The sequence below is a fragment of the Engystomops pustulosus genome, chromosome 7 (assembly GCF_040894005.1).
Source record: "Engystomops pustulosus chromosome 7, aEngPut4.maternal, whole genome shotgun sequence".
NCBI classification, from domain to species: Eukaryota; Metazoa; Chordata; class Amphibia; order Anura; family Leptodactylidae; genus Engystomops; species Engystomops pustulosus.
The window spans coordinates 138,941,528-138,963,254 of NC_092417.1; the positions used below are offsets into that span (position 1 = coordinate 138,941,528).

Below are 21,727 nucleotides of genomic sequence, written 5' to 3' on the forward strand. Positions count from 1 at the left end.
GTACTCACCCTGTTTCCAACATCATACGCAATTTGATCAAGGTCATCGCGTTGCCAAGGCTTGTCATGGAACTAATGCCTCCCCGTGCCCACAGACTGTAAGGTTCCATGGTGTAACGGTTAGCACTCTGGACTTTGAATCCAGCAATCCGAGTTCAAATCTCGGTGGAACCTTTAAGAAATTCCTTCAGCCAAAGATTGTTTTCATGACTTTTGGGGCAGAGATTGAGTTAAAAATCAAGACCTTTATTTCATGACCCCAAACATGCTGATAAAAGGTTCAAAAGGGACACTCTTCTGCACGTCTATGGTTTTCCCAATGAAACCATCAGTTTACTTCTTAGTGCAGCCAGAAGACTCCCATTCAAACAGAGTGCTTGGGGAACAATCAACCCTGATCTAGGATGTTAAGCTGTGTAGCAAAGGGAATGAAACCCATGCATCTGGCTTCCTGCATGTAGTAGTCGTGGCCGAGTGGTTAAGGCGATGGACTTGAAATCCATTGGGGTCTCCCTGCGCAGGTTCAAATCCTGTCGACTACGTCTAAGTTTTCTGTCCTTAGAGCATAGCATTGCTAGACTAAATCTTTCTCTTTGAACCCCTCTGTCCAGCGTGCAAGTTTCCAGAGATGAGAAAGTACAATGCCTTTTGCAAAAAGCTATGAAGTAGCTTTTGACTTGCAAAATGTGTAGCGCCTTCCGAATGATAAGCTTTAAATGTCTGCCTGTATATAGCTTTAGGGGTCTTTTTTAATTTCTACCCCATTACCAGGCAAAGGATACAGTAATGTGATTATAAGACAGATTCGGAGATGATTTTAAGATAACCCTTGTCGTATGACCACAGCACCTTTAGAAAGCCTATAGAACAAGATTTTTACAAAATTGGTCGTCCTAGTGAAAAATAAGCTTTTCCAAATGTTAATTGTTTGAAATTGAAACATGTTTTCTGATTTCATGTCCTTAAACATTTCATCATTTTGTGTGGCTTTTGTTCCCCTTCTTTCTTGACAGGAAGCTACTGTGAACACATAAGACAATTCCCTTCACCCCTTGCAATTTAAGAAGACAGTTACCTCCCACCACTTTCATATTGTTCTCCAACTGGGCCATAAACTTTTCTGCCAACTATGCTTTTGCCTGCCATCTCAGAGGTTTAAGGTTCCAAAAGCTGGGGGTGGTATTCTAAAAGTTTAGCGAAATATTGAGAGGTAACTCAGGAGCAGTTTGAAAGATCTAGAAGTTGATTGTCCAATGACACAGAAGGGCTGGGATGAACATGTCCTGTGAAAAATGGACATACTAAAGAAGAGTCATGTCAAATGTTGACATTTTTGATAACATTATATTAGAAAAGCTGTTACATTGCAAAACCCTATGATTTGGACGCTATGATTTTTTTCCTTCCCGGCAGGAAACCCATATAAGCTACCATCGTGTGATCTCTGTTGTTTTGGACAGCAGTACTCACCCTGTTTCCAACATCATACGCAATTTGATCAAGGTCATCGCGTTGCCAAGGCTTGTTATGGAACTAATGCCTCCCCGTGCCCACAGACTGTAAGGTTCCATGGTGTATCGGTTAGCACTCTGGACTTTGAATCCAGCTATCCGAGTTCAAATCTCGGTGGAACCTTTAAGAAATTCCTTCAGCCAAAGATTGTTTTCATGACTTTTGGGGCAGAGATTGAGTTAAAAATCAAGACCTTTATTTCATGACCCCAAACATGCTGATAAAAGGTTCAAAAGGGACACTCTTCTGCACGTCTATGGTTTTCCCAATGAAACCATCAGTTTACTTCTTAGTGCAGCCAGAAGACTCCCATTCAAACAGAGTGCTTGGGGAACAATCAACCCTGATCTAGGATGTTAAGCTGTGTAGCAAAGGGAATGAAACCCATGCATCTAGCTTCCTGCATGTAGTAGTCGTGGCCGAGTGGTTAAGGCGATGGACTTGAAATCCATTGGGGTCTCCCCGCGCAGGTTCAAATCCTGCCGACTACGTCTAAGTTTTCTGTCCTTAGAGCATAGCATTGCTAGACTAAATCTTTCTCTTTGAACCCCTCTGTCCAGCGTGCAAGTTTCCAGAGATGAGAAAGTACAATCCCTTTTGTAAAAAGCTATGAAGTAGCTTTTGACTTGCAAAATGTGTAGCGCCTTCCGAATGATAAGCTTTAAATGTCTGCCTGTATATAGCTTTAGGGGTCTTTTTTAATTTCTACCCCATTACCAGGCAAAGGATACAGTAATGTGATTATAAGACAGATTCGGAGATAATTTTAAGACAACCCTTGTCGTATGACCACAGCACCTTTAGAAAGCCTATAGAACAAGATTTTTACAAAATTGGTCGTCCTAGTGAAAAATAAGTTTTTCCAAATGTTAATTGTTTGAAATTGAAACATGTTTTCTGATTTCATGTCCTTAAACATTTCATCATTTTGTGTGGCTTTTGTTCCCCTTCTTTCTTGACAGGAAGCTACTGTGAACACATAAGACAATTCCCTTCACCCCTTGCAATTTAAGAAGACAGTTACCTCCCACCACTTTCATATTGTTCTCCAACTGGGCCATATACTTTTCTGCCAACTATGCTTTTGCCTGCCATCTCAGAGGTTTAAGGTTCCAAAAGCTGGGGGTGGTATTCTAAAAGTTTAGCGAAATATTGAGAGGTAACTCAGGAGCAGTTTGAAAGATCTAGAAGTTGATTGTCCAATGACACAGAAGGGCTGGGATGAACATGTCCTGTGAAAAATGGACATACTAAAGAAGAGTCATGTCAAATGTTGACATTTTTGATAACATTATATTAGAAAAGCGGTTACATTGCAAAACCCTATGATTTGGACGCTATGATTTTTTTCCTTCCTGGCAGGAAACCCATATAAGCTACCATCGTGTGATCTCTGTTGTTTTGGACAGCAGTACTCACCCTGTTTCCAACATCATACGCAATTTGATCAAGGTCATCGCGTTGCCAAGGCTTGTCATGGAACTAATGCCTCCCCGTGCCCACAGACTGTAAGGTTCCATGGTGTAACGGTTAGCACTCTGGACTTTGAATCCAGCAATCCGAGTTCAAATCTCGGTGGAACCTTTAAGAAATTCCTTCAGCCAAAGATTGTTTTCATGACTTTTGGGGCAGAGATTGAGTTAAAAATCAAGACCTTTATTTCATGACCCCAAACATGCTGATAAAAGGTTCAAAAGGGACACTCTTCTGCACGTCTATGGTTTTCCCAATGAAACCATCAGTTTACTTCTTAGTGCAGCCAGAAGACTCCCATTCAAACAGAGTGCTTGGGGAACAATCAACCCTGATCTAGGATGTTAAGCTGTGTAGCAAAGGGAATGAAACCCATGCATCTGGCTTCCTGCATGTAGTAGTCGTGGCCGAGTGGTTAAGGCGATGGACTTGAAATCCATTGGGGTCTCCCTGCGCAGGTTCAAATCCTGTCGACTACGTCTAAGTTTTCTGTCCTTAGAGCATAGCATTGCTAGACTAAATCTTTCTCTTTGAACCCCTCTGTCCAGCGTGCAAGTTTCCAGAGATGAGAAAGTACAATGCCTTTTGCAAAAAGCTATGAAGTAGCTTTTGACTTGCAAAATGTGTAGCGCCTTCCGAATGATAAGCTTTAAATGTCTGCCTGTATATAGCTTTAGGGGTCTTTTTTAATTTCTACCCCATTACCAGGCAAAGGATACAGTAATGTGATTATAAGACAGATTCGGAGATGATTTTAAGATAACCCTTGTCGTATGACCACAGCACCTTTAGAAAGCCTATAGAACAAGATTTTTACAAAATTGGTCGTCCTAGTGAAAAATAAGCTTTTCCAAATGTTAATTGTTTGAAATTGAAACATGTTTTCTGATTTCATGTCCTTAAACATTTCATCATTTTGTGTGGCTTTTGTTCCCCTTCTTTCTTGACAGGAAGCTACTGTGAACACATAAGACAATTCCCTTCACCCCTTGCAATTTAAGAAGACAGTTACCTCCCACCACTTTCATATTGTTCTCCAACTGGGCCATAAACTTTTCTGCCAACTATGCTTTTGCCTGCCATCTCAGAGGTTTAAGGTTCCAAAAGCTGGGGGTGGTATTCTAAAAGTTTAGCGAAATATTGAGAGGTAACTCAGGAGCAGTTTGAAAGATCTAGAAGTTGATTGTCCAATGACACAGAAGGGCTGGGATGAACATGTCCTGTGAAAAATGGACATACTAAAGAAGAGTCATGTCAAATGTTGACATTTTTGATAACATTATATTAGAAAAGCGGTTACATTGCAAAACCCTATGATTTGGACGCTATGATTTTTTTCCTTCCCGGCAGGAAACCCATATAAGCTACCATCGTGTGATCTCTGTTGTTTTGGACAGCAGTACTCACCCTGTTTCCAACATCATACGCAATTTGATCAAGGTCATCGCGTTGCCAAGGCTTGTTATGGAACTAATGCCTCCCCGTGCCCACAGACTGTAAGGTTCCATGGTGTATCGGTTAGCACTCTGGACTTTGAATCCAGCTATCCGAGTTCAAATCTCGGTGGAACCTTTAAGAAATTCCTTCAGCCAAAGATTGTTTTCATGACTTTTGGGGCAGAGATTGAGTTAAAAATCAAGACCTTTATTTCATGACCCCAAACATGCTGATAAAAGGTTCAAAAGGGACACTCTTCTGCACGTCTATGGTTTTCCCAATGAAACCATCAGTTTACTTCTTAGTGCAGCCAGAAGACTCCCATTCAAACAGAGTGCTTGGGGAACAATCAACCCTGATCTAGGATGTTAAGCTGTGTAGCAAAGGGAATGAAACCCATGCATCTAGCTTCCTGCATGTAGTAGTCGTGGCCGAGTGGTTAAGGCGATGGACTTGAAATCCATTGGGGTCTCCCCGCGCAGGTTCAAATCCTGCCGACTACGTCTAAGTTTTCTGTCCTTAGAGCATAGCATTGCTAGACTAAATCTTTCTCTTTGAACCCCTCTGTCCAGCGTGCAAGTTTCCAGAGATGAGAAAGTACAATCCCTTTTGTAAAAAGCTATGAAGTAGCTTTTGACTTGCAAAATGTGTAGCGCCTTCCGAATGATAAGCTTTAAATGTCTGCCTGTATATAGCTTTAGGGGTCTTTTTTAATTTCTACCCCATTACCAGGCAAAGGATACAGTAATGTGATTATAAGACAGATTCGGAGATAATTTTAAGACAACCCTTGTCGTATGACCACAGCACCTTTAGAAAGCCTATAGAACAAGATTTTTACAAAATTGGTCGTCCTAGTGAAAAATAAGTTTTTCCAAATGTTAATTGTTTGAAATTGAAACATGTTTTCTGATTTCATGTCCTTAAACATTTCATCATTTTGTGTGGCTTTTGTTCCCCTTCTTTCTTGACAGGAAGCTACTGTGAACACATAAGACAATTCCCTTCACCCCTTGCAATTTAAGAAGACAGTTACCTCCCACCACTTTCATATTGTTCTCCAACTGGGCCATATACTTTTCTGCCAACTATGCTTTTGCCTGCCATCTCAGAGGTTTAAGGTTCCAAAAGCTGGGGGTGGTATTCTAAAAGTTTAGCGAAATATTGAGAGGTAACTCAGGAGCAGTTTGAAAGATCTAGAAGTTGATTGTCCAATGACACAGAAGGGCTGGGATGAACATGTCCTGTGAAAAATGGACATACTAAAGAAGAGTCATGTCAAATGTTGACATTTTTGATAACATTATATTGGAAAAGCGGTTACATTGCAAAACCCTATGATTTGGACGCTATGATTTTTTTCCTTCCCGGCAGGAAACCCATATAAGCTACCATCGTGTGATCTCTGTTGTTTTGGACAGCAGTACTCACCCTGTTTCCAACATCATAAGCAATTTGATCAAGGTCATCGCGTTGCCAAGGCTTGTCATGGAACTAATGCCTCCCCGTGCCCACAGACTGTAAGGTTCCATGGTGTAACGGTTAGCACTCTGGACTTTGAATCCAGCGATCCGAGTTCAAATCTCGGTGGAACCTTTAAGAAATTCCTTCAGCCAAAGATTGTTTTCATGACTTTTGGGGCAGAGATTGAGTTAAAAATCAAGACCTTTATTTCATGACCCCAAACATGCTGATAAAAGGTTCAAAAGGGACACTCTTCTGCACGTCTATGGCTTTCCCAATGAAACCATCAGTTTACTTCTTAGTGCAGCCAGAAGACTCCCATTCAAACAGAGTGCTTGGGGAACAATCAACCCTGATCTAGGATGTTAAGCTGTGTAGCAAAGGGAATGAAACCCATGCATCTGGCTTCCTGCATGTAGTAGTCGTGGCCGAGTGGTTAAGGCGATGGACTTGAAATCCATTGGGGTCTCCCTGCGCAGGTTCAAATCCTGTCGACTACGTCTAAGTTTTCTGTCCTTAGAGCATAGCATTGCTAGACTAAATCTTTCTCTTTGAACCCCTCTGTCCAGCGTGCAAGTTTCCAGAGATGAGAAAGTACAATCCCTTTTGCAAAAAGCTATGAAGTAGCTTTTGACTTGCAAAATGTGTAGCGCCTTCCGAATGATAAGCTTTAAATGTCTGCCTGTATATAGCTTTAGGGGTCTTTTTTAATTTCTACCCCATTACCAGGCAAAGGATACAGTAATGTGATTATAAGACAGATTCGGAGATGATTTTAAGACAACCCTTGTCGTATGACCACAGCACCTTTAGAAAGCCTATAGAACAAGATTTTTACAAAATTGGTCGTCCTAGTGAAAAATAAGCTTTTCCAAATGTTAATTGTTTGAAATTGAAACATGTTTTCTGATTTCATGTCCTTAAACCTTTCATCGTTTTGTGTGGCTTTTGTTCCCCTTCTTTCTTGACAGGAAGCTACTGTGAACACATTAGACAATTCCCTTCACCCCTTGCAATTTAAGAAGACAGTTACCTCCCACCACTTTCATATTGTTCTCCAACTGGGCCATAAACTTTTTTGCCAACTATGCTTTTGCCTGCCATCTCAGAGGTTTAAGGTTCCAAAAGCTGGGGGTGGTATTCTAAAAGTTTAGCGAAATATTGAGAGGTAACTCAGGAGCAGTTTGAAAGATCTAGAAGTTGATTGTCCAATGACACAGAAGGGCTGGGATGAACATGTCCTGTGAAAAATGGACATACTAAAGAAGAGTCATGTCAAATGTTGACATTTTTGATAACATTATATTAGAAAAGCGGTTACATTGTAAAACCCTATGATTTGGACGCTATGATTTTTTTCCTTCCCGGCAGGAAACCCATATAAGCTACCATCGTGTGATCTCTGTTGTTTTGGACAGCAGTATTCACCCTGTTTCCAACATCATACGCAATTTGATCAAGGTCATCGCGTTGCCAAGGCTTGTCATGGAACTAATGCCTCCCCGTGCCCACAGACTGTAAGGTTCCATGGTGTAACGGTTAGCACTCTGGACTTTGAATCCAGCGATCCGAGTTCAAGTCTCGGTGGAACCTTTAAGAAATTCCTTCAGCCAAAGATTGTTTTCATGACTTTTGGGGCAGAGATTGAGTTAAAAATCAAGACCTTTATTTCATGACCCCAAACATGCTGATAAAAGGTTCAAAAGGGACACTCTTCTGCACGTCTATGGTTTTCCCAATGAAACCATCAGTTTACTTCTTAGTGCAGCCAGAAGACTCCCATTCAAACAGAGTGCTTGGGGAACAATCAACCCTGATCTAGGATGTTAAGCTGTGTAGCAAAGGGAATGAAACCCATGCATCTGGCTTTCTGCATGTAGTAGTCGTGGCCGAGTGGTTAAGTCGAAGGACTTGAAATCCATTGTGGTCTCCCCGCGCAGGTTCAAATCCTGCCGACTATGTCTGAATTTTCTGTCCTTAGAGCATAGCATTGCTAGACTAAATCTTTCTCTTTGAACCCCTCTGTCCAGCGTGCAAGTTTCCAGAGATGAGAAAGTACAATCCCTTTTGCAAAAAGCTATGAAGTAGCTTTTGACTTGCAAAATGTGTAGCGCCTTCCGAATGATAAGCTTTAAATGTCTGCCTGTATATAGCTTTAGGGGTCTTTTTTAATTTCTACCCCATTACCAGGCAAAGGATACAGTAATGTGATTATAAGACAGATTCGGAGATGATTTTAAGACAACCCTTGTCGTATGACCACAGCACCTTTAGAAACCCTATAGAACAAGATTTTTACAAAATTGGTCGTCCTAGTGAAAAATAAGCTTTTCCAAATGTTAATTGTTTGAAATTGAAACATGTTTTCTGATTTCATGTCCTTAAACATTTCATCATTTTGTGTGGCTTTTGTTCCCCTTCTTTCTTGACAGGAAGCTACTGTGAACACATAAGACAATTCCCTTCACCCCTTGCAATTTAAGAAGACAGTTACCTCCCACCACTTTCATATTGTTCTCCAACTGGGCCATAAACTTTTCTGCCAACTATGCTTTTGCCTGCCATCTCAGAGGTTTAAGGTTCCAAAAGCTGGGGGTGGTATTCTAAAAGTTTAGCGAAATATTGAGAGGTAACTCAGGAGCAGTTTGAAAGATCTAGAAGTTGATTGTCCAATGACACAGAAGGGCTGGGATGAACATGTCCTGTGAAAAATGGACATACTAAAGAAGAGTCATGTCAAATGTTGACATTTTTGATAACATTATATTAGAAAAGCGGTTACATTGCAAAACCCTATGATTTGGACGCTATGATTTTTTTCCTTCCCGGCAGGAAACCCATATAAGCTACCATCGTGTGATCTCTGTTGTTTTGGACAGCAGTACTCACCCTGTTTCCAACATCATACGCAATTTGATCAAGGTCATCGCGTTGCCAAGGCTTGTTATGGAACTAATGCCTCCCCGTGCCCACAGACTGTAAGGTTCCATGGTGTATCGGTTAGCACTCTGGACTTTGAATCCAGCTATCCGAGTTCAAATCTCGGTGGAACCTTTAAGAAATTCCTTCAGCCAAAGATTGTTTTCATGACTTTTGGGGAAGAGATTGAGTTAAAAATCAAGACCTTTATTTCATGACCCCAAACATGCTGATAAAAGGTTCAAAAGGGACACTCTTCTGCACGTCTATGGTTTTCCCAATGAAACCATCAGTTTACTTCTTAGTGCAGCCAGAAGACTCCCATTCAAACAGAGTGCTTGGGGAACAATCAACCCTGATCTAGGATGTTAAGCTGTGTAGCAAAGGGAATGAAACCCATGCACCTGGCTTCCTGCATGTAGTAGTTTTGGCCGAGTGGTTAAGGCGATGGACTTGAAATCCATTGGGGTCTCCCTGCGCAGGTTCAAATGCTGTCGACTACGTCTAAGTTTTCTGTCCTTAGAGCATAGCATTGCTAGACTAAATCTTTCTCTTTGAACCCCTCTGTCCAGCGTGCAAGTTTCCAGAGATGAGAAAGTACAATCCCTTTTGCAAAAAGCTATGAAGTAGCTTTTGACTTGCAAAATGTGTAGCGCCTTCCGAATGATAAGCTTTAAATGTCTGCCTGTATATAGCTTTAGGGGTCTTTTTTAATTTCTACCCCATTACCAGGCAAAGGATACAGTAATGTGATTATAAGACAGATTCGGAGATGATTTTAAGACAACCCTTGTCGTATGACCACAGCACCTTTAGAAAGCCTATAGAACAAGATTTTTACAAAATTGGTCGTCCTAGTGAAAAATAAGCTTTTCCAAATGTTAATTGTTTGAAATTGAAACATGTTTTCTGATTTCATGTCCTTAAACATTTCATCATTTTGTGTGGCTTTTGTTCCCCTTCTTTCTTGACAGGAAGCTACTGTGAACACATAAGACAATTCCCTTCACCCCTTGCAATTTAAGAAGACAGTTACCTCCCACCACTTTCATATTGTTCTCCAACTGGGCCATAAACTTTTCTGCCAACTATGCTTTTGCCTGCCATCTCAGAGGTTTAAGGTTCCAAAAGCTGGGGGTGGTATTCTAAAAGTTTAGCGAAATATTGAGAGGTAACTCAGGAGCAGTTTGAAAGATCTAGAAGTTGATTGTCCAATGACACAGAAGGGCTGGGATGAACATGTCCTGTGAAAAATGGACATACTAAAGAAGAGTCATGTCAAATGTTGACATTTTTGATAACATTATATTAGAAAAGCGGTTACATTGCAAAACCCTATGATTTGGACGCTATGATTTTTTTTCTTCCCGGCAGGAAACCCATATAAGCTACCATTGTGTGATCTCTGTTGTTTTGGACAGCAGTACTCACCCTGTTTCCAACATCATACGCAATTTGATCAAGGTCATCGCGTTGCCAAGGCTTGTCATGGAACTAATGCCTCCCCGTGCCCACAGACTGTAAGGTTCCATGGTGTAACGGTTAGCACTCTGGACTTTGAATCCAGCGATCCGAGTTCAAATCTCGGTGGAACCTTTAAGAAATTCCTTCAGCCAAATATTGTTTTCATGACTTTTGGGGCAGAGATTGAGTTAAAACTCAAGACCTTTATTTCATGACCCCAAACATGCTGATAAAAGGTTCAAAAGGGACACTCTTCTGCACGTCTATGGTTTTCCCAATGAAACCATCAGTTTACTTCTTAGTGCAGCCAGAAGACTCCCATTCAAACAGAGTGCTTGGGGAACAATCAACCCTGATCTAGGATGTTAAGCTGTGTAGCAAAGGGAATGAAACCCATGCATCTGGTTTCCTGCATGTAGTAGTCGTGGCCGAGTGGTTAAGGCGATGGACTTTAAATCCATTGGGGTCTCCCTGCGCAGGTTCAAATCCTGTCGACTACGTCTAAGTTTTCTGTCCTTAGAGCATAGCATTGCTAGACTAAATCTTTCTCTTTGAACCCCTCTGTCCAGCGTGCAAGTTTCCAGAGATGAGAAAGTACAATCCCTTTTGCAAAAAGCTATGAAGTAGCTTTTGACTTGCAAAATGTGTAGCGCCTTCCGAATGATAAGCTTTAAATGTCTGCCTGTATATAGCTTTAGGGGTCTTTTTTAATTTCTACCCCATTACCAGGCAAAGGATACAGTAATGTGATTATAAGACAGATTCGGAGATGATTTTAAGACAACCCTTGTCGTATGACCACAGCACCTTTAGAAACCCTATAGAACAAGATTTTTACAAAATTGGTCGTCCTAGTGAAAAATAAGCTTTTCCAAATGTTAATTGTTTGAAATTGAAACATGTTTTCTGATTTCATGTCCTTAAACATTTCATCATTTTGTGTGGCTTTTGTTCCCCTTCTTTCTTGACAGGAAGCTACTGTGAACACATTAGACAATTCCCTTCACCCCTTGCAATTTAAGAAGACAGTTACCTCCCACCACTTTCATATTGTTCTCCAACTGGGCCATAAACTTTTCTGCCAACTATGCTTTTGCCTGCCATCTCAGAGGTTTAAGGTTCCAAAAGCTGGGGGTGGTATTCTAAAAGTTTAGCGAAATATTGAGAGGTAACTCAGGAGCAGTTTGAAAGATCTAGAAGTTGATTGTCCAATGACACAGAAGGGCTGGGATGAACATGTCCTGTGAAAAATGGACATACTAAAGAAGAGTCATGTCAAATGTTGACATTTTTGATAACATTATATTAGAAAAGCGGTTACATTGCAAAACCCTATGATTTGGACGCTATGATTTTTTTCCTTCCCGGCAGGAAACCCATATAAGCTACCATTGTGTGATCTCTGTTGTTTTGGACAGCAGTACTCACCCTGTTTCCAACATCATACGCAATTTGATCAAGGTCATCGCGTTGCCAAGGCTTGTCATGGAACTAATGCCTCCCCGTGCCCACAGACTGTAAGGTTCCATGGTGTAACGGTTAGCACTCTGGACTTTGAATCCAGCCATCCGAGTTCAAATCTCGGTGGAACCTTTAAGAAATTCCTTCAGCCAAAGATTGTTTTCATGACTTTTGGGGCAGAGATTGAGTTAAAAATCAAGACCTTTATTTCATGACCCCAAACATGCTGATAAAAGGTTCAAAAGGGACACTCTTCTGCACGTCTATGGTTTTCCCAATGAAACCATCAGTTTACTTCTTAGTGCAGCCAGAAGACTCCCATTCAAACAGAGTGCTTGGGGAACAATCAACCCTGATCTAGGATGTTAAGCTATGTAGCAAAGGGAATGAAACCCATGCATCTGGCTTCCTGCATGTAGTAGTCGTGGCCGAGTGGTTAAGGCGATGGACTTGAAATCCATTGGGGTCTCCCCGCGCAGATTCATATCCTGCCGATTACGTCTAAGTTTTCTGTCCTTAGAGCATAGCATTGCTAGACTAAATCTTTCTCTTTGAACCCCTCTGTCCAGCGTGCAAGTTTCCAGAGATGAGAAAGTACAATCCCTTTTGCAAAAAGCTATGAAGTAGCTTTTGACTTGCAAAATGTGTAGCGCCTTCCGAATGATAAGCTTTAAATGTCTGCCTGTATATAGCTTTAGGGGTCTTTTTTAATTTCTACCCCATTACCAGGCAAAGGATACAGTAATGTGATTATAAGACAGATTCGGAGATGATTTTAAGACAACCCTTGTCGTATGACCACAGCACCTTTAGAAAGCCTATAGAACAAGATTTTTACAAAATTGGTCGTCCTAGTGAAAAATAAGCTTTTCCAAATGTTAATTGTTTGAAATTGAAACATGTTTTCTGATTTCATGTCCTTAAACATTTCATCATTTTGTGTGGCTTTTGTTCCCCTTCTTTCTTGACAGGAAGCTACTGTGAACACATAAGACAATTCCCTTCACCCCTTGCAATTTAAGAAGACAGTTACCTCCCACCACTTTCATATTGTTCTCCAACTGGGCCATAAACTTTTCTGCCAACTATGCTTTTGCCTGCCATCTCAGAGGTTTAAGGTTCCAAAAGCTGGGGGTGGTATTCTAAAAGTTTAGCGAAATATTGAGAGGTAACTCAGGAGCAGTTTGAAAGATCTAGAAGTTGATTGTCCAATGACACAGAAGGGCTGGGATGAACATGTCCTGTGAAAAATGGACATACTAAAGAAGAGTCATGTCAAATGTTGACATTTTTGATAACATTATATTAGAAAAGCGGTTACATTGCAAAACCCTATGATTTGGACGCTATGATTTTTTTTCTTCCCGGCAGGAAACCCATATAAGCTACCATTGTGTGATCTCTGTTGTTTTGGACAGCAGTACTCACCCTGTTTCCAACATCATACGCAATTTGATCAAGGTCATCGCGTTGCCAAGGCTTGTCATGGAACTAATGCCTCCCCGTGCCCACAGACTGTAAGGTTCCATGGTGTAACGGTTAGCACTCTGGACTTTGAATCCAGCGATCCGAGTTCAAATCTCGGTGGAACCTTTAAGAAATTCCTTCAGCCAAAGATTGTTTTCATGACTTTTGGGGCAGAGATTGAGTTAAAACTCAAGACCTTTATTTCATGACCCCAAACATGCTGATAAAAGGTTCAAAAGGGACACTCTTCTGCACGTCTATGGTTTTCCCAATGAAACCATCAGTTTACTTCTTAGTGCAGCCAGAAGACTCCCATTCAAACAGAGTGCTTGGGGAACAATCAACCCTGATCTAGGATGTTAAGCTGTGTAGCAAAGGGAATGAAACCCATGCATCTGGTTTCCTGCATGTAGTAGTCGTGGCCGAGTGGTTAAGGCGATGGACTTTAAATCCATTGGGGTCTCCCTGCGCAGGTTCAAATCCTGTCGACTACGTCTAAGTTTTCTGTCCTTAGAGCATAACATTGCTAGACTAAATCTTTCTCTTTGAACCCCTCTGTCCAGCGTGCAAGTTTCCAGAGATGAGAAAGTACAATCCCTTTTGCAAAAAGCTATGAAGTAGCTTTTGACTTGCAAAATGTGTAGCGCCTTCCGAATGATAAGCTTTAAATGTCTGCCTGTATATAGCTTTAGGGGTCTTTTTTAATTTCTACCCCATTACCAGGCAAAGGATACAGTAATGTGATTATAAGACAGATTCGGAGATGATTTTAAGACAACCCTTGTCGTATGACCACAGCACCTTTAGAAAGCCTATAGAACAAGATTTTTACAAAATTGGTCGTCCTAGTGAAAAATAAGCTTTTCCAAATGTTAATTGTTTGAAATTGAAACATGTTTTCTGATTTCATGTCCTTAAACATTTCATCATTTTGTGTGGCTTTTGTTCCCCTTCTTTCTTGACAGGAAGCTACTGTGAACACATAAGACAATTCCCTTCACCCCTTGCAATTTAAGAAGACAGTTACCTCCCACCACTTTCATATTGTTCTCCAACTGGGCCATAAACTTTTCTGCCAACTATGCTTTTGCCTGCCATCTCAGAGGTTTAAGGTTCCAAAAGCTGGGGGTGGTATTCTAAAAGTTTAGCGAAATATTGAGAGGTAACTCAGGAGCAGTTTGAAAGATCTAGAAGTTGATTGTCCAATGACACAGAAGGGCTGGGATGAACATGTCCTGTGAAAAATGGACATACTAAAGAAGAGTCATGTCAAATGTTGACATTTTTGATAACATTATATTAGAAAAGCGGTTACATTGCAAAACCCTATGATTTGGACGCTATGATTTTTTTTCTTCCCGGCAGGAAACCCATATAAGCTACCATTGTGTGATCTCTGTTGTTTTGGACAGCAGTACTCACCCTGTTTCCAACATCATACGCAATTTGATCAAGGTCATCGCGTTGCCAAGGCTTGTCATGGAACTAATGCCTCCCCGTGCCCACAGACTGTAAGGTTCCATGGTGTAACGGTTAGCACTCTGGACTTTGAATCCAGCGATCCGAGTTCAAATCTCGGTGGAACCTTTAAGAAATTCCTTCAGCCAAAGATTGTTTTCATGACTTTTGGGGCAGAGATTGAGTTAAAACTCAAGACCTTTATTTCATGACCCCAAACATGCTGATAAAAGGTTCAAAAGGGACACTCTTCTGCACGTCTATGGTTTTCCCAATGAAACCATCAGTTTACTTCTTAGTGCAGCCAGAAGACTCCCATTCAAACAGAGTGCTTGGGGAACAATCAACCCTGATCTAGGATGTTAAGCTGTGTAGCAAAGGGAATGAAACCCATGCATCTGGTTTCCTGCATGTAGTAGTCGTGGCCGAGTGGTTAAGGCGATGGACTTTAAATCCATTGGGGTCTCCCTGCGCAGGTTCAAATCCTGTCGACTACGTCTAAGTTTTCTGTCCTTAGAGCATAGCATTGCTAGACTAAATCTTTCTCTTTGAACCCCTCTGTCCAGCGTGCAAGTTTCCAGAGATGAGAAAGTACAATCCCTTTTGCAAAAAGCTATGAAGTAGCTTTTGACTTGCAAAATGTGTAGCGCCTTCCGAATGATAAGCTTTAAATGTCTGCCTGTATATAGCTTTAGGGGTCTTTTTTAATTTCTACCCCATTACCAGGCAAAGGATACAGTAATGTGATTATAAGACAGATTCGGAGATGATTTTAAGACAACCCTTGTCGTATGACCACAGCACCTTTAGAAACCCTATAGAACAAGATTTTTACAAAATTGGTCGTCCTAGTGAAAAATAAGCTTTTCCAAATGTTAATTGTTTGAAATTGAAACATGTTTTCTGATTTCATGTCCTTAAACATTTCATCATTTTGTGTGGCTTTTGTTCCCCTTCTTTCTTGACAGGAAGCTACTGTGAACACATTAGACAATTCCCTTCACCCCTTGCAATTTAAGAAGACAGTTACCTCCCACCACTTTCATATTGTTCTCCAACTGGGCCATAAACTTTTCTGCCAACTATGCTTTTGCCTGCCATCTCAGAGGTTTAAGGTTCCAAAAGCTGGGGGTGGTATTCTAAAAGTTTAGCGAAATATTGAGAGGTAACTCAGGAGCAGTTTGAAAGATCTAGAAGTTGATTGTCCAATGACACAGAAGGGCTGGGATGAACATGTCCTGTGAAAAATGGACATACTAAAGAAGAGTCATGTCAAATGTTGACATTTTTGATAACATTATATTAGAAAAGCGGTTACATTGCAAAACCCTATGATTTGGACGCTATGATTTTTTTCCTTCCCGGCAGGAAACCCATATAAGCTACCATTGTGTGATCTCTGTTGTTTTGGACAGCAGTACTCACCCTGTTTCCAACATCATACGCAATTTGATCAAGGTCATCGCGTTGCCAAGGCTTGTCATGGAACTAATGCCTCCCCGTGCCCACAGACTGTAAGGTTCCATGGTGTAACGGTTAGCACTCTGGACTTTGAATCCAGCCATCCGAGTTCAAATCTCGGTGGAACCTTTAAGAAATTCCTTCAGCCAAAGATTGTTTTCATGACTTTTGGGGCAGAGATTGAGTTAAAAATCAAGACCTTTATTTCATGACCCCAAACATGCTGATAAAAGGTTCAAAAGGGACACTCTTCTGCACGTCTATGGTTTTCCCAATGAAACCATCAGTTTACTTCTTAGTGCAGCCAGAAGACTCCCATTCAAACAGAGTGCTTGGGGAACAATCAACCCTGATCTAGGATGTTAAGCTATGTAGCAAAGGGAATGAAACCCATGCATCTGGCTTCCTGCATGTAGTAGTCGTGGCCGAGTGGTTAAGGCGATGGACTTGAAATCCATTGGGGTCTCCCCGCGCAGGTTCATATCCTGCCGATTACGTCTAAGTTTTCTGTCCTTAGAGCATAGCATTGCTAGACTAAATCTTTCTCTTTGAACCCCTCTGTCCAGCGTGCAAGTTTCCAGAGATGAGAAAGTACAATCCCTTTTGCAAAAAGCTATGAAGTAGCTTTTGACTTGCAAAATGTGTAGCGCCTTCCGAATGATAAGCTTTAAATGTCTGCCTGTATATAGCTTTAGGGGTCTTTTTTAATTTCTACCCCATTACCAGGCAAAGGATACAGTAATGTGATTATAAGACAGATTCGGAGATGATTTTAAGACAACCCTTGTCGTATGACCACAGCACCTTTAGAAAGCCTATAGAACAAGATTTTTACAAAATTGGTCGTCCTAGTGAAAAATAAGCTTTTCCAAATGTTAATTGTTTGAAATTGAAACATGTTTTCTGATTTCATGTCCTTAAACATTTCATCATTTTGTGTGGCTTTTGTTCCCCTTCTTTCTTGACAGGAAGCTACTGTGAACACATTAGACAATTCCCTTCACCCCTTGCAATTTAAGAAGACAGTTACCTCCCACCACTTTCATATTGTTCTCCAACTGGGCCATAAACTTTTCTGCCAACTATGCTTTTGCCTGCCATCTCAGAGGTTTAAGGTTCCAAAAGCTGGGGGTGGTATTCTAAAAGTTTAGCGAAATATTGAGAGGTAACTCAGGAGCAGTTTGAAAGATCTAGAAGTTGATTGTCCAATGACACAGAAGGGCTGGGATGAACATGTCCTGTGAAAAATGGACATACTAAAGAAGAGTCATGTCAAATGTTGACATTTTTGATAACATTATATTAGAAAAGCGGTTACATTGCAAAACCCTATGATTTGGACGCTATGATTTTTTTCCTTCCCGGCAGGAAACCCATATAAGCTACCATTGTGTGATCTCTGTTGTTTTGGACAGCAGTACTCACCCTGTTTCCAACATCATACGCAATTTGATCAAGGTCATCGCGTTGCCAAGGCTTGTCATGGAACTAATGCCTCCCCGTGCCCACAGACTGTAAGGTTCCATGGTGTAACGGTTAGCACTCTGGACTTTGAATCCAGCTATCCGAGTTCAAATCTCGGTGGAACCTTTAAGAAATTCCTTCAGCCAAAGATTGTTTTCATGACTTTTGGGGCAGAGATTGAGTTAAAAATCAAGACCTTTATTTCATGACCCCAAACATGCTGATAAAAGGTTCAAAAGGGACACTCTTCTGCACGTCTATGGTTTTCCCAATGAAACCATCAGTTTACTTCTTAGTGCAGCCAGAAGACTCCCATTCAAACAGAGTGCTTGGGGAACAATCAACCCTGATCTAGGATGTTAAGCTATGTAGCAAAGGGAATGAAACCCATGCATCTGGCTTCCTGCATGTAGTAGTCGTGGCCGAGTGGTTAAGGCGATGGACTTGAAATCCATTGGGGTCTCCCCGCGCAGGTTCATATCCTGCCGATTACGTCTAAGTTTTCTGTCCTTAGAGCATAGCATTGCTAGACTAAATCTTTCTCTTTGAACCCCTCTGTCCAGCGTGCAAGTTTCCAGAGATGAGAAAGTACAATCCCTTTTGCAAAAAGCTATGAAGTAGCTTTTGACTTGCAAAATGTGTAGCGCCTTCCGAATGATAAGCTTTAAATGTCTGCCTGTATATAGCTTTAGGGGTCTTTCTTAATTTCTACCCCATTACCAGGCAAAGGATACAGTAATGTGATTATAAGACAGATTCGGAGATGATTTTAAGACAACCCTTGTCGTATGACCACAGCACCTTTAGAAACCCTATAGAACAAGATTTTTACAAAATTGGTCGTCCTAGTGAAAAATAAGCTTTTCCAAATGTTAATTGTTTGAAATTGAAACATGTTTTCTGATTTCATGTCCTTAAACATTTCATCATTTTGTGTGGCTTTTGTTCCCCTTCTTTCTTGACAGGAAGCTACTGTGAACACATAAGACAATTCCCTTCACCCCTTGCAATTTAAGAAGACAGTTACCTCCCACCACTTTCATATTGTTCTCCAACTGGGCCATAAACTTTTCTGCCAACTATGCTTTTGCCTGCCATCTCAGAGGTTTAAGGTTCCAAAAGCTGGGGGTGGTATTCTAAAAGTTTAGCGAAATATTGAGAGGTAACTCAGGAGCAGTTTGAAAGATCTAGAAGTTGATTGTCCAATGACACAGAAGGGCTGGGATGAACATGTCCTGTGAAAAATGGACATACTAAAGAAGAGTCATGTCAAATGTTGACATTTTTGATAACATTATATTAGAAAAGCGGTTACATTGCAAAACCCTATGATTTGGACGCTATGATTTTTTTTCTTCCCGGCAGGAAACCCATATAAGCTACCATTGTGTGATCTCTGTTGTTTTGGACAGCAGTACTCACCCTGTTTCCAACATCATACGCAATTTGATCAAGGTCATCGCGTTGCCAAGGCTTGTCATGGAACTAATGCCTCCCCGTGCCCACAGACTGTAAGGTTCCATGGTGTAACGGTTAGCACTCTGGACTTTGAATCCAGCGAACCAAGTTCAAATCTCGGTGGAACCTTTAAGAAATTCCTTCAGCCAAAGATTGTTTTCATGACTTTTGGGGCAGAGATTGAGTTAAAAATCAAGACCTTTATTTCATGACCCCAAACATGCTGATAAAAGGTTCAAAAGGGACACTCTTCTGCACGTCTATGGTTTTCCCAATGAAACCATCAGTTTACTTCTTAGTGCAGCCAGAAGACTCCCATTCAAACAGAGTGCTTGGGGAACAATCAACCCTGATCTAGGATGTTAAGCTGTGTAGCAAAGGGAATGAAACCCATGCATCTGGCTTCCCGCATGTAGTAGTCGTGGCCGAGTGGTTAAGGCGATGGACTTGAAATCCATTGGGGTCTCCCTGCGCAGGTTCAAATCCTGTCGACTATGTCTAAGTTTTCTGTCCTTAGAGCATAGCATTGCTAGACTAAATCTTTCTCTTTGAACCCCTCTGTCCAGCGTGCAAGTTTCCAGAGTTGAGAAAGTACAATGCCTTTTGCAAAAAGCTATGAAGTAGCTTTTGACTTGCAAAATGTGTAGCGCCTTCCGAATGATAAGCTTTAAATGTCTGCCTGTATATAGCTTTAGGGGTCTTTTTTAATTTCTACCCCATTACCAGGCAAAGGATACAGTAATGTGATTGTAAGACAGATTCGAAGATGATTTTAAGACAACCCTTGTCGTATGACCACAGCACCTTTAGAAAGCCTATAGAACAAGATTTTTACAAAATTGGTCGTCCTAGTGAAAAATAAGCTTTTCCAAATGTTAATTGTTTGAAATTGAAACATGTTTTCTGATTTCATGTCCTTAAACATTTCATCATTTTGTGTGGCTTTTGTTCCCCTTCTTTCTTGACAGGAAGCTACTGTGAACACATTAGACAATTCCCTTCACCCCTTGCAATTTAAGAAGACAGTTACCTCCCACCACTTTCATATTGTTCTCCAACTGGGCCATAAACTTTTCTGCCAACTATGCTTTTGCCTGCCATCTCAGAGGTTTAAGGTTCCAAAAGCTGGGGGTGGTATTCTAAAAGTTTAGCGAAATATTGAGAGGTAACTCAGGAGCAGTTTGAAAGATCTAGAAGTTGATTGTCCAATGACACAGAAGGGCTGGGATGAACATGTCCTGTGAAAAATGGACATACTAAAGAAGAGTCATGTCAAATGTTGACATTTTTGATAACATTATATTAGAAAAGCGGTTACATTGCAAAACCCTATGATTTGGACGCTATGATTTTTTTCCTTCCCGGCAGGAAACCCATATAAGCTACCATTGTGTGATCTCTGTTGTTTTGGACAGCAGTACTCACCCTGTTTCCAACATCATACGCAATTTGATCAAGGTCATCGCGTTGCCAAGGCTTGTCATGGAACTAATGCCTCCCCGTGCCCACAGACTGTAAGGTTCCATGGTGTAACGGTTAGCACTCTGGACTTTGAATCCAGCTATCCGAGTTCAAATCTCGGTGGAACCTTTAAGAAATTCCTTCAGCCAAAGATTGTTTTCATGACTTTTGGGGCAGAGATTGAGTTAAAAATCAAGACCTTTATTTCATGACCCCAAACATGCTGATAAAAGGTTCAAAAGGGACACTCTTCTGCACGTCTATGGTTTTCCCAATGAAACCATCAGTTTACTTCTTAGTGCAGCCAGAAGACTCCCATTCAAACAGAGTGCTTGGGGAACAATCAACCCTGATCTAGGATGTTAAGCTATGTAGCAAAGGGAATGAAACCCATGCATCTGGCTTCCTGCATGTAGTAGTCGTGGCCGAGTGGTTAAGGCGATGGACTTGAAATCCATTGGGGTCTCCCCGCGCAGGTTCATATCCTGCCGATTACGTCTAAGTTTTCTGTCCTTAGAGCATAGCATTGCTAGACTAAATCTTTCTCTTTGAACCCCTCTGTCCAGCGTGCAAGTTTCCAGAGATGAGAAAGTACAATCCCTTTTGCAAAAAGCTATGAAGTAGCTTTTGACTTGCAAAATGTGTAGCGCCTTCCGAATGATAAGCTTTAAATGTCTGCCTGTATATAGCTTTAGGGGTCTTTTTTAATTTCTACCCCATTACCAGGCAAAGGATACAGTAATGTGATTATAAGACAGATTCGGAGATGATTTTAAGACAACCCTTGTCGTATGACCACAGCACCTTTAGAAAGCCTATAGAACAAGATTTTTACAAAATTGGTCGTCCTAGTGAAAAATAAGCTTTTCCAAATGTTAATTGTTTGAAATTGAAACATGTTTTCTGATTTCATGTCCTTAAACATTTCATCATTTTGTGTGGCTTTTGTTCCCCTTCTTTCTTGACAGGAAGCTACTGTGAACACATAAGACAATTCCCTTCACCCCTTGCAATTTAAGAAGACAGTTACCTCCCACCACTTTCATATTGTTCTCCAACTGGGCCATAAACTTTTCTGGCAACTATGCTTTTGCCTGCCATCTCAGAGGTTTAAGGTTCCAAAAGCTGGGGGTGGTATTCTAAAAGTTTAGCGAAATATTGAGAGGTAACTCAGGAGCAGTTTGAAAGATCTAGAAGTTGATTGTCCAATGACACAGAAGGGCTGGGAT

The 21,727-nt window shown here is 41.1% G+C and overlaps 27 non-coding genes across 27 annotated transcripts; all 27 read left to right on the forward strand.

Annotated features, from left to right (window-relative positions):
- Window positions 1-101: 101 nt before the first annotated feature.
- TRNAQ-UUG (transfer RNA glutamine (anticodon UUG)) lies at window positions 102-173 on the forward strand. The gene has a single exon. It is a non-coding gene; the product is annotated as a tRNA-Gln (tRNA).
- A 286-nt stretch (window positions 174-459) lies between these two features.
- Window positions 460-541, forward strand: TRNAS-UGA (transfer RNA serine (anticodon UGA)). Its single transcript has one exon. It is a non-coding gene; the product is annotated as a tRNA-Ser (tRNA).
- Window positions 542-1,562: 1,021 nt separating this feature from the next.
- On the forward strand, window positions 1,563-1,634 carry TRNAQ-UUG (transfer RNA glutamine (anticodon UUG)). The gene has a single exon. It is a non-coding gene; the product is annotated as a tRNA-Gln (tRNA).
- Window positions 1,635-1,920: 286 nt separating this feature from the next.
- On the forward strand, window positions 1,921-2,002 carry TRNAS-UGA (transfer RNA serine (anticodon UGA)). Its single transcript has one exon. It is a non-coding gene; the product is annotated as a tRNA-Ser (tRNA).
- A 1,021-nt stretch (window positions 2,003-3,023) lies between these two features.
- On the forward strand, window positions 3,024-3,095 carry TRNAQ-UUG (transfer RNA glutamine (anticodon UUG)). The gene has a single exon. It is a non-coding gene; the product is annotated as a tRNA-Gln (tRNA).
- Window positions 3,096-3,381: 286 nt separating this feature from the next.
- Window positions 3,382-3,463, forward strand: TRNAS-UGA (transfer RNA serine (anticodon UGA)). The gene has a single exon. It is a non-coding gene; the product is annotated as a tRNA-Ser (tRNA).
- Window positions 3,464-4,484: 1,021 nt separating this feature from the next.
- On the forward strand, window positions 4,485-4,556 carry TRNAQ-UUG (transfer RNA glutamine (anticodon UUG)). The gene has a single exon. It is a non-coding gene; the product is annotated as a tRNA-Gln (tRNA).
- A 286-nt stretch (window positions 4,557-4,842) lies between these two features.
- TRNAS-UGA (transfer RNA serine (anticodon UGA)) lies at window positions 4,843-4,924 on the forward strand. Its single transcript has one exon. It is a non-coding gene; the product is annotated as a tRNA-Ser (tRNA).
- Window positions 4,925-5,945: 1,021 nt separating this feature from the next.
- Window positions 5,946-6,017, forward strand: TRNAQ-UUG (transfer RNA glutamine (anticodon UUG)). Its single transcript has one exon. It is a non-coding gene; the product is annotated as a tRNA-Gln (tRNA).
- Window positions 6,018-6,303: 286 nt separating this feature from the next.
- TRNAS-UGA (transfer RNA serine (anticodon UGA)) lies at window positions 6,304-6,385 on the forward strand. The gene has a single exon. It is a non-coding gene; the product is annotated as a tRNA-Ser (tRNA).
- Window positions 6,386-7,406: 1,021 nt separating this feature from the next.
- Window positions 7,407-7,478, forward strand: TRNAQ-UUG (transfer RNA glutamine (anticodon UUG)). Its single transcript has one exon. It is a non-coding gene; the product is annotated as a tRNA-Gln (tRNA).
- Window positions 7,479-7,764: 286 nt separating this feature from the next.
- On the forward strand, window positions 7,765-7,846 carry TRNAS-UGA (transfer RNA serine (anticodon UGA)). Its single transcript has one exon. It is a non-coding gene; the product is annotated as a tRNA-Ser (tRNA).
- A 1,021-nt stretch (window positions 7,847-8,867) lies between these two features.
- Window positions 8,868-8,939, forward strand: TRNAQ-UUG (transfer RNA glutamine (anticodon UUG)). The gene has a single exon. It is a non-coding gene; the product is annotated as a tRNA-Gln (tRNA).
- Window positions 8,940-9,225: 286 nt separating this feature from the next.
- On the forward strand, window positions 9,226-9,307 carry TRNAS-UGA (transfer RNA serine (anticodon UGA)). Its single transcript has one exon. It is a non-coding gene; the product is annotated as a tRNA-Ser (tRNA).
- Window positions 9,308-10,328: 1,021 nt separating this feature from the next.
- Window positions 10,329-10,400, forward strand: TRNAQ-UUG (transfer RNA glutamine (anticodon UUG)). The gene has a single exon. It is a non-coding gene; the product is annotated as a tRNA-Gln (tRNA).
- A 1,389-nt stretch (window positions 10,401-11,789) lies between these two features.
- Window positions 11,790-11,861, forward strand: TRNAQ-UUG (transfer RNA glutamine (anticodon UUG)). Its single transcript has one exon. It is a non-coding gene; the product is annotated as a tRNA-Gln (tRNA).
- A 286-nt stretch (window positions 11,862-12,147) lies between these two features.
- Window positions 12,148-12,229, forward strand: TRNAS-UGA (transfer RNA serine (anticodon UGA)). The gene has a single exon. It is a non-coding gene; the product is annotated as a tRNA-Ser (tRNA).
- Window positions 12,230-13,250: 1,021 nt separating this feature from the next.
- Window positions 13,251-13,322, forward strand: TRNAQ-UUG (transfer RNA glutamine (anticodon UUG)). The gene has a single exon. It is a non-coding gene; the product is annotated as a tRNA-Gln (tRNA).
- Window positions 13,323-14,711: 1,389 nt separating this feature from the next.
- On the forward strand, window positions 14,712-14,783 carry TRNAQ-UUG (transfer RNA glutamine (anticodon UUG)). Its single transcript has one exon. It is a non-coding gene; the product is annotated as a tRNA-Gln (tRNA).
- A 1,389-nt stretch (window positions 14,784-16,172) lies between these two features.
- TRNAQ-UUG (transfer RNA glutamine (anticodon UUG)) lies at window positions 16,173-16,244 on the forward strand. Its single transcript has one exon. It is a non-coding gene; the product is annotated as a tRNA-Gln (tRNA).
- A 286-nt stretch (window positions 16,245-16,530) lies between these two features.
- Window positions 16,531-16,612, forward strand: TRNAS-UGA (transfer RNA serine (anticodon UGA)). Its single transcript has one exon. It is a non-coding gene; the product is annotated as a tRNA-Ser (tRNA).
- A 1,021-nt stretch (window positions 16,613-17,633) lies between these two features.
- TRNAQ-UUG (transfer RNA glutamine (anticodon UUG)) lies at window positions 17,634-17,705 on the forward strand. Its single transcript has one exon. It is a non-coding gene; the product is annotated as a tRNA-Gln (tRNA).
- Window positions 17,706-17,991: 286 nt separating this feature from the next.
- TRNAS-UGA (transfer RNA serine (anticodon UGA)) lies at window positions 17,992-18,073 on the forward strand. The gene has a single exon. It is a non-coding gene; the product is annotated as a tRNA-Ser (tRNA).
- A 1,021-nt stretch (window positions 18,074-19,094) lies between these two features.
- TRNAQ-UUG (transfer RNA glutamine (anticodon UUG)) lies at window positions 19,095-19,166 on the forward strand. The gene has a single exon. It is a non-coding gene; the product is annotated as a tRNA-Gln (tRNA).
- A 286-nt stretch (window positions 19,167-19,452) lies between these two features.
- On the forward strand, window positions 19,453-19,534 carry TRNAS-UGA (transfer RNA serine (anticodon UGA)). Its single transcript has one exon. It is a non-coding gene; the product is annotated as a tRNA-Ser (tRNA).
- Window positions 19,535-20,555: 1,021 nt separating this feature from the next.
- Window positions 20,556-20,627, forward strand: TRNAQ-UUG (transfer RNA glutamine (anticodon UUG)). The gene has a single exon. It is a non-coding gene; the product is annotated as a tRNA-Gln (tRNA).
- Window positions 20,628-20,913: 286 nt separating this feature from the next.
- Window positions 20,914-20,995, forward strand: TRNAS-UGA (transfer RNA serine (anticodon UGA)). Its single transcript has one exon. It is a non-coding gene; the product is annotated as a tRNA-Ser (tRNA).
- Window positions 20,996-21,727: the final 732 nt, after the last annotated feature.